The following is a 9,781-nucleotide window of genomic DNA, read 5'->3' as shown; positions in this document are numbered from 1 at the left end:
TGCTGAAACAGGCCTATTACATTTAAAAGGATCAGCATGTTCTCCACAGCAGTGTACCTTTCATTGAAATCCAGCTGAAACACACCATGGCTCTCAGAAAGATTAGTTAATACATGTCTGAAGTGGACTCTAGACCATTGTCTTCGAGAGCATATTTACATTTAAAGAGCAGACTGAGCCGTATATTAAAGGGACTTCACTGTAGTTTTCACAGATGTGTGCTAGAGTATTACAGCGATAATTTATCTAACATTATGAGTGAAAAATACCCATAATATCTACGCTATATTCAAACATGAGACAGGAGACCGCAATAGAAGTAATTACATATTAACATGACAGTTCTGGGCTTCATCCCATGAGATGAAGTGAGGCCATACATCAATTAGTTTCAATCACATTTAACTTCACCCATTTGCAGTCTGAGCCACGGCTCAGGCCTTTACATTTTTCTTCATTTACATTGCCTGAAGGGCAGACATTATTTTACTCCTGGGAGAAGATGTTATGATGAAAATGGACTGTCAGACGCATTAGAAGATATATAGCTCACACAGCCAAGGACCAATTGAAACATGAAGTACAACTCAGGCCTTGATTTCATCCAGCTATCTCACTGCCTCTTTCGCTTTCTTGTGATTACTTCAATGATCATTTGATTTTAATTGAATAATTGTTGTAATAATATGTGAAAATGAGCATAGCGTGCAGCTTGAATTATTGTGTGGTAAGGGGGAAAAAACACACAAATTACTGGTCTGCATGCTTATCACAGTGCTGACCCTTTCATGAGTGATCCAGGTCAGTTTCATTAGTAATAAATTAGTCATTAGTAACACTAATAGAGAACATTTTTCAGAGCTTGATCCAAGCACACATGTTGTCCCCTGATTAATCTGCACGGATTCATCTATGTCTACTGCAGCACATAAGTGGCAGATACAATATCACTAACCAAATGGCTAGAATAGGTGTTTCACATAGACTGACTCGTATTTTTGGGAACAAAAGCATGCTTCCATTATCATAAAACATTCAGTAGGAATCCGTCAACCTCCATTAAACATGCATACACACACATCAAAATCTGCTATTGTGATGGCAGCGGTAGCACAAGATAACAGATATCTACTTGGTGGTTTTGACGCATACAGATGAACTGGTCTCTTTGGAGATCATACTATCATCATTTTGTTTTTGATGTGCTGCCACAAAACATTTGGCAATGCATCCTGTAAATGCAGCTGTGAGTGGGAAACTGTGTCTGGAAGGAATAAACTCTGAAAGCATTTTTTTTTCTAGCTTGCCTGAATGATAGACAATTTTGCACCATGACACAAAAGTCTGAAAAGGACTGATTTGATCAAAACATACATTTGTACTGAAACTACAGCTTCCACACTCTAAAAAGTAATTCAAAAGAACCCATTCCCACCACTTAATTAAATACATGGTTGCAAGATAAAAATTCAGATTTACTTAGATAAACTTTACAAGTTGCAAACATTATTGTGATGAGTTTTATTAACAAAATAATGTCAGTATTTGCATCCACTCAATATTGTGTGTAACTTAAACTCAAATGTCTGCATTAGTTGATTTAAAATTACATTCAGGTTAAGGTAACTTAATAAAATTGGCTCGACAATTATTTTTTTCTTAACTTTAAGTTCAGGATTTCAAGTCCCACTCCCCTGCCTACTGAACATTGGAGCAGCTTATATTTATTTTTTTGAGCTGGCTGACTTAAAAACTTGTGTTCGTCACTATGGTAATTAAGGACATAATAATCAATAATTCACGTTAAATGAAATGGAATGCTAGTTGGAACAGTTTATTTTTTGTAAGAATAATCAACTTAAAAACTTGTGTTTACGCGACTAATTCTTACGTAAGTGGTCATTTAAAAAAACTTTGATATAAGAGAAAAACTTAATTTCACCAACTCGGTGTACTAGCTTGTTGGTTCAACTTAATTTAAGAGAAATTGATACAAACTGTTGCCTAGCTTTTTTTAAACTGATTTTCCTGGCCCAAGCATTAAGTTTTTGACTGCAAGTCCAATAAGTCATAATAGAAATCTGGCTTTTGATAGACAACATGTTTATTATTCTAAAGGCAAGGGAATAACATCATTGTTAGAGACAGTCATTAGTGTGATTTGTCCATATGAGGAGAGCTGAAAGGCTTTAATTTAGTGGCTCAGTTTATTTTTCAACAAAGACTAATCACTTAATTTGGATAGAACTGCATTTTCGACGAGGGAGATCCAAAATAAAATCTCTTATTTTGTAAATAATACTTATTATGGTGATAAACCAATGTGTGATGGGTAAATTTAATGTCTAATAAACAAGCGAAATTACAGCTGAGTTACTCTGCATATGAAAGTGTGTGCATTTCTTTGCAAGTGTGCAGCAGCATGTGTGTCCTTGCATGTTTATCCAGTCATGTGTGAGCCAGCTTGCATGGATGCATAACTCCATTTAATCTGTTTATTCGATGCATTATGACACGGGAGGGAGAGGAGGACCACTGGACAATGTGTCCTCTCCTGTCACAACGGATGTCCGTAGCAATAAAAAATGTTGATGTAGAACTATAGCAGTCCATAGATACCAAGAATTAACAGGTGAAATATCCCTGCAAATAGCAACATGTCTCATTTATGGTCTGCTGATTGAGAGAAAGCTGCTTTTTTTGCAAGACAAAAACACAGGAGGAGATATGTCAAGATGACAGGTTTATGGATACACGTAATGCATCACCTCCCAACACACACCTACATGCACAAAGAAACACAGACGCATCATTCATGCTGCCTGGACTGCATTGTGAGTTAATTTTATCTCATTATCCTCAACAATGAAATGTGGGCAAAAAATTAAAAAAAAATTAAAATCACAAAATAGGACACATACATCATCATTTTTCAATATTACACACACATGCTAAGCTCAATTACCATCTTTTAGTTGAAAGCAGCCTGATTGCACAATGTCTGACTTCATATGTAAAAGAAAGTCCTGGGAGGATTAATGATTTATTTAGCGCTGATTACAGGCAGCGCATTATTCTGAAACAAAGTAAAGTGTCCTTGGGAAAGGACGGCATTTAATTCCTATAAGGGCCTTGCTTTAGGAGTGGCCATTCACAGTCGTTTTGGGCAACAGATGTTCAAATGGAGTTTCATTGATCCGCTGAGCTTAGTGCAACAACAAAGCTTTGAATAAGGGCAGTCGGATAATTAGTCGGGTAGGATCTGAGACACTGTAAGGCAAATAAAAGGATAGTGGATTTGTGCTGTGAATACAAATGGACTGACAAATGTGACAAACATGACATATGTACTGATTCATTAGCCTGATTGCTGTGTGATAAAAGCTGTCTTTAAGCAGCAATAATATCACCTTGAGGCTGAAGGGAAAAGAAAAGAAAAGCAGCATGTGAAATGCGCTCATGCTGTTTTGGTAAGAGGCTTTCATATGTTTCACATTAAAAGTCAACAGCGAACATGATCCAAAGTGGAGCTGATTTGTTCCTCTGATGCACATAAGTGAGGTTATTGACCAGAGCTGTTCTCCTGACCTGGTGTCTGACTGAGGCAGCCATGTCTTTGGACACAGTGAATCAGATCATGATGCATTCTGTCTTCTCCGAGCCTTCTTCAGAGGAGAGAAGAGGACAAGAGATGAGACGAGAGATGAGCTGGATTTAAAAAAGGAGGAACTAGCAGATAAAGACAGATGAACTGAGCATCAGGCCGTTTCCTAGAAGTATAAAGCTTCAATAAACCTGGATTCTCTCCAGTTAGAAAGATCTCTGGGGGGTGCGACTCAAACACAAAGAGGTCTTTTTATATATAAAGACTAAATGCGTGTCATGCTGTTTTCTTGTCTTGTCATTTCATGTCAGATATGTGACTTTGTGTTGTCTTTTTTTTCGTGTTCCACAACCAGAGAATTGCTCCCTTGTGAAGATAATAGCAGACATTGTGAGCAAGATAAAACAATATGACTGAGAGAGTGGATGGGTGACAGCAGAGAGGATTAAAATGAAATTATGTTCCAGCTAAAACAAAAAGTACATTCAGCTACATTTCAGTTTATTCATACTCAAAGGCAGTAGAATTGAATTGAATGAAAAAGTGCACTTACTGCACTATTATTAATGCATGGGTTCTTACTTTTGATGTGTTCTGATTGTAAAGACATTAAAACAGCTAATTTGAAAGAATGCTTTTTTTTTCCTCGTGGGGATTGTTATTCCCATTAGTTGCGTTTTTTAGGTTGGGACAATACAGCAAAAGAAACCAGCAGTACTATCATAGTAATTGTGCAATCACATTTTTCATTGTCAATGCTGAAATTATTAGTACTTTTTGCTTGTTTGCTTTAAAAAGCTGGCACTCAGAACAAGTAAAAGCACACGAGATTCCACTGTTTGTGAAAAGAAAAAAAATCACATACTTAAAAGAATGCATGAATGCTAAGACTGGAAAGCTGCAAGGTGTGATAGCCATGGGATTTTTTTTTTTTAAATTTATCAGGCTCTTACTGGTTTTCTACCCCATTATGTGACCTCATTACTGTCTTACAAGGCAGGCACTTACCAAACACCCTTAAATGATTGGATCACACTGCAGGTGGCGGCTGTTTTTACTTGAGCTTGGAAAATCCAGTTTTTCTCACTGTGTACCTGTAACCTGGAACAACTTGTCAAACCATCTAAAGCTCAAATCATTTTTACCCTTTAGGCAGTTCAGGTTTTGAATGTCTTCCTAGCTGCTCTAGTTTTAGCTGATGTCTTAGTTTTTAAAACTTAAACACACTAATTAATGATTTTAGTTTGCTAACTTTGCCCTTTAATAGTTCTATTTTATCCAAGTTTTTTTTGTTCTTTTACTCATCTATATTGTAAATGAGGCCTTCATATCTCAGTGTACTTCAAGTTCAAATGAAAACACTGCTCTACCTCATGTACGGCTGAAAGTACTTAGTGTTCCGACTCCTTATTGCTTATTTATGTCAGGGATCATGAATAAAAAAGGTCAGAGAATTGAAAATATGCCACAGTCCAGCTTCACACCCCATCCTTCAACTTCCTAGTCTGCTTCTCTGACTTCTGGACTACAGATCATCCAAACTGGACATCTTCTATTCCTACAAGCTAACGTAGCAGGCTAAAGCTAGCCCTGCAGAAACTATCACAACAAAGCGCGAACAAGAAGACCCCAGAGGTTCCCAAACCTCTCTTCATCACAAAAGCTCTCCCTCACTCGACTAGCAACACCTCTTTTTTGTGCAACACCAAACATTACTTACTTGAAGCATTGCATGATGTTCTGCAGGTGGCTTATTTTTCTACTGGAATTATCCTCCTCTCTTTAGGATTTATTCAATTTGCTTGGATAAATTTGTCCCAGTTTGTACAAAAAACTTATCATTTGGTCAGTGCCACTCATGTAGACATACCATTAATCCAGTGCATTTGGTTTTGTGCCACAGTGTCAAAGGAATCGGTGACATTCAGCCACAGGCGCAGGATGACATTCTTGCTTTTGCAGTATTGGCTTTTACAGGGGAGGAAGCAGACATTTATGTTATGTAAGTAAAACAGACAGATACGCAGATGAGACAGAAAGATAAACCAATAAATAGATAGATAGATAGATAGATAGATAGATAGATAGATAGATAGATAGATAGATAGATAGATAGATAGATAGATAGATAGATAGATAGATAGATAGATGATAGATTGTGTGTGTGTGTGTGTGTGTGTGTGTGTGTGTGTGTGTGTGTGTGTGTGTGTGTGTGTGTGTGTGTGTGTGTGACAGGCAGAGTTTGTAGCACAGCTCAGCTTCAGACACTGTCTGTTACGCTTTGGTCATTTGCATAAGAGTGAGGTCTCTTCAAAGAGTGAGTGGAATGAGAATGACGCTCCTTTTCCATCCGTCCCTCCCTGCACGTATGCACACACACACACACACACACACACACAAACACACACACACACACACACACACACACACACACACACACACACACACACACACACACTGAAGCACAAATACATTATACACATGTACACACACGCATATACATACACAGAGGTTGCAAACCAGGAGACAAGAGGTGATAATCAGGGAGGGGCTGAGGGAATATATCTCTCAAATAGGTTCTGTCAGCTTTTGCTCCACATCCTGAATAAATCCGGAGAGGGGACACAGCTTTTTCAAAGCAGGCCTCTCTCCAATATGCACACAGAATTACCAAAAACTTCCCCAGGTCTCTGATTAGGAAAACAGCTCAGGGCCACAACTTAACACTATAAAGTGAATCCCTCTCTATCATCTATGCTCATCTCAGTGGAGTAAATAGCTCCCTATGGGAATTCATTAGATTGCTTTCACTTCCACCTGACAGACATTCCCTTTCAGATCATATTAAGTACAAGAAGAAGAGAACTCTTATGTTTTATTGAAATCCAGCCTCTTTGAATCTGTTCTGTTTCTAAGCATTTAGATGCACCCAAGGTTTTATCCAGGCTTTCCCTCAACTACTCTTTTCTTTCCATTTTTCTGTTCTTCTTGGCACCAGTACTCCCCACTGCCAACTCAGGGACAGCCATTCACCATGACACCAGCTTTGGCAAGGCCGACGCCACACTCCAGTATCAATAGCTTCTCTGTGTCTCTTGAGGAAGTGCTCTCCTTCTCCCTCTGTCTTTGAAGAGAGCTCTAACACAACCCCAAGACAGCCCTTTATTTATCGTGTTATCAGTCACAATCTGGCTGTTAGCAGCACAAACATACTGTTTTATTGTGTATGTGTCTGTGTATGCGTATGTGTGTGAGTGTGTGTGGTGGTGGTGGTGCGGTTACAAAAAGTACAACTACTTAAGTGGTATGTGAGGATGTATGAATGCATTTCCATTGCACAAATGCATATTATGCATGCGTGTTGCACTGTCGAAAGCTAAAGAACACAAAGAGGACCAGCCATATGCAATGGTACAACACTGTCAGCAAATGTTTTATGGCATCCGATGTCAGTTACATGTTCCAAAGTGTAGGTCATGTGGACAGGCCAACACTCTCTGAGTCACCATCTCTCTTCGCTTTCACTGATAAGCTGCTACATACAACTCAGAAGAGATACTTTAAGCACACTCCCTGCAGAAGCAACACAATAAAGAAGGAATATCAACAAAGTAAAGAATGGATATAAACAGTAGCTCTTTCCATTCCCCTGAGCTGCTGTTTTCTTGTGTTTATCTGCTCAGGCACTGTACAAACAGTTCTTTCTGCAAGAGCTGATCATACTTTAGCTGCTGTGTCTCTGAAACATATTACTCCTTAATGTGTGCAGGACCCATTCTATTCAACGTCACTGACCGCCCTCTGAATAAAAGATACATGCTTTGACTGCTCAGTTTTCTAAATGACAAAATGTTCTTACAAGAAGCACATTTCTAGATTAAGCTCTGAGAGTATGAGTGAGTGCCTGCAAATGCGTGTGTCTCTTTGTGTTTACAGCATTATGTGTAAATCCGCGTGTGCATGCATGTGTCCCTGTGTAACTATGGGTGAGTGTGAAGTACTTTCACTCATAGTCAGCATGCATTCTGATGAAGCCCTGGTGGACCAGCTAGTGCTTTGTTCCTTGTTGTTTACTCTTTGATGATGCAGTGCCTTGGCCTCAGGGAGGGCCCTCATCTTCTCACACGGACTGCTAGAGTCTTTCAGGGACATATCTGTTCGCTGGTCTACAAAAAAGCACCAGTGCAGAGCAGTCTGAATGCATCTGACTGCCATCTGAATCAATTAGCTGTGTATGTAGGGAGATTACACTGACATGAAGGCATGTTCAGAACTCTCTGCCATATTCTCTGCTTTGAGGTGAAGCTTGGCTGTTTGACGTGCAAATAGCAGCTGACGTGGGTGTCTACTGGTGGACGGCTGAATTTAGGATTGTAAGCCGTGGATCTCCTTCTCTTGTTTGCAGAGATTCTAGCCTGATTTTTCTACTGTTTCAGCGAACCTCTTTTTATTCACCACTCGATGGCACTCAGCCTTTTGTACACACTTAAAAAAAATCCTTGTTTGTTTGTCACTGATAGTACTCTTGAGCAGGCAAAGGTATCTTCATGTTGTTCTAGAGGGCACTTTCTGGAGTCTGATTAAAAAAAAAAGCCCTGATTGTGTCATTAGGTTTAATTCAAGTTGTGTTTGAAACTTTTAATTATTGACAGACTGTGCAGTCTGTGTTTCGAATAATGACATATTCAAAAAGTAACGTATTACTGTGCATATTTCCACCTTGCAGAGGATAATTTGTTACACAACTCATTACATTACTTATTTGCTTCTTCACAACATTGCTTGAGCTGCATTCATATCGGTCAAAACAATTTAAATGTATACGTATAACATGTTTTAAGCAACCAAATTATGTGAAAATACTGTGACAGAATGAAACTTATAAAAGCAGTTAAAAAAGCTAAATAATACAGAAATAACTTAGCCTAGCCGCGCTAGACCCAGGTCTGAAGACACAAGGGTCTAGGAACTCTCGACAGGGAGGGAGGCGGGCTAAACGGTTGCCTTTCAAATCACTCTGCAGCAATTGGGTAGGTATACAACCAATCAGTGCAACGAATAGACTGACGTAGTTCCTACAGCGCCGGAAATCAGAGGATGCAGTAGTTTGGTGAAGCCTTATTTATTCAGTCAATGGGTGAAGCTCAAGTATATTACAGACACGTTAACAGAAAGATTATTCAGAGTCGGTGCTAATGGAGCTCAACAACTGTTGTCGTTTTTGTTGTCGACCCTGGCAGAGAATTAAATTCGTTGCCGTGGGTTGTCTAGCGCGGCTAGGCTAGTTGTTTCTGGTTGTTTCTGTCAGAATTGTCGCGCCTCTGTCGTCACTTAGTTACACCCGCCTTCTGACTCTACACTTCATGGTGATTCGTCGGCCAGTTTTAGGAGCATCCAACCTCGAGCCTTATGGAGGGTAACTAGACCCACCCTGGCAGAGAATTAAATTCGTTGCCATGGGTTGTCTAGCGCAGCTAGGCTAGAAATAACTACCAGAACAAGAAAAATAGGATGGTGTAGTAGGACCAGGTGTGCTCAGGTGAATCAAGTATTTCCTGATAGCTCTTGAATGCACCACCAGAGAATGATGTTGACTCCTCCCATGGCCTCGCCCCTGATTGAGGGCATTTAAACCACCTGTGTCATCATGGCTGCCTTTTGTCTCTGCTTCCTGGTTGCCAGATGGGCTCCTCAGTGACTCTGAGGTAGGTGATCAGTAGTGATGGTGAAATCGAAGCTTCATGAAGCAGTGAACCACTTTGACACATCTGCTTCAAGAATGACACATTGCTTCGAAGCATTTGACACAATCAGAAGAGTGACATCTGCTGGTCCTGTGTCAGAACTGCATCTAAGTGGAAAAAAATGAAAAAGCCTCAGGACTGCTTGTCTCACACTGCTTTGTACTTGCAATAAATGTTTTAAAACGTTATATATGTATGTTTGTGTGCATATATGTGTAGCGTGTTTCTATGAATCTATGTGTGTGTACGAGTGAATCTATGCCTATGTATCTGTGTGTTATTTAATGTATTTAATGCAACTAGATATATCTAAACTAAATTCTAACTAAATGTATACTCTCCCTAACTTCTCTCAAAATGACAAATGGCAAATGCGCTAGTGTGATCTCCTCCTCTCAAAAACCCACAATTTGAGGAGTGAATCAGACCCCTA

The sequence above is a fragment of the Acanthochromis polyacanthus genome, chromosome 6 (assembly GCF_021347895.1).
Source record: "Acanthochromis polyacanthus isolate Apoly-LR-REF ecotype Palm Island chromosome 6, KAUST_Apoly_ChrSc, whole genome shotgun sequence".
In the NCBI taxonomy this organism is placed as follows: Eukaryota; Metazoa; Chordata; class Actinopteri; family Pomacentridae; genus Acanthochromis; species Acanthochromis polyacanthus.
The sequence above is the reverse complement of the archived record's forward strand: the minus strand, read 5'-3'. Positions refer to the sequence as shown.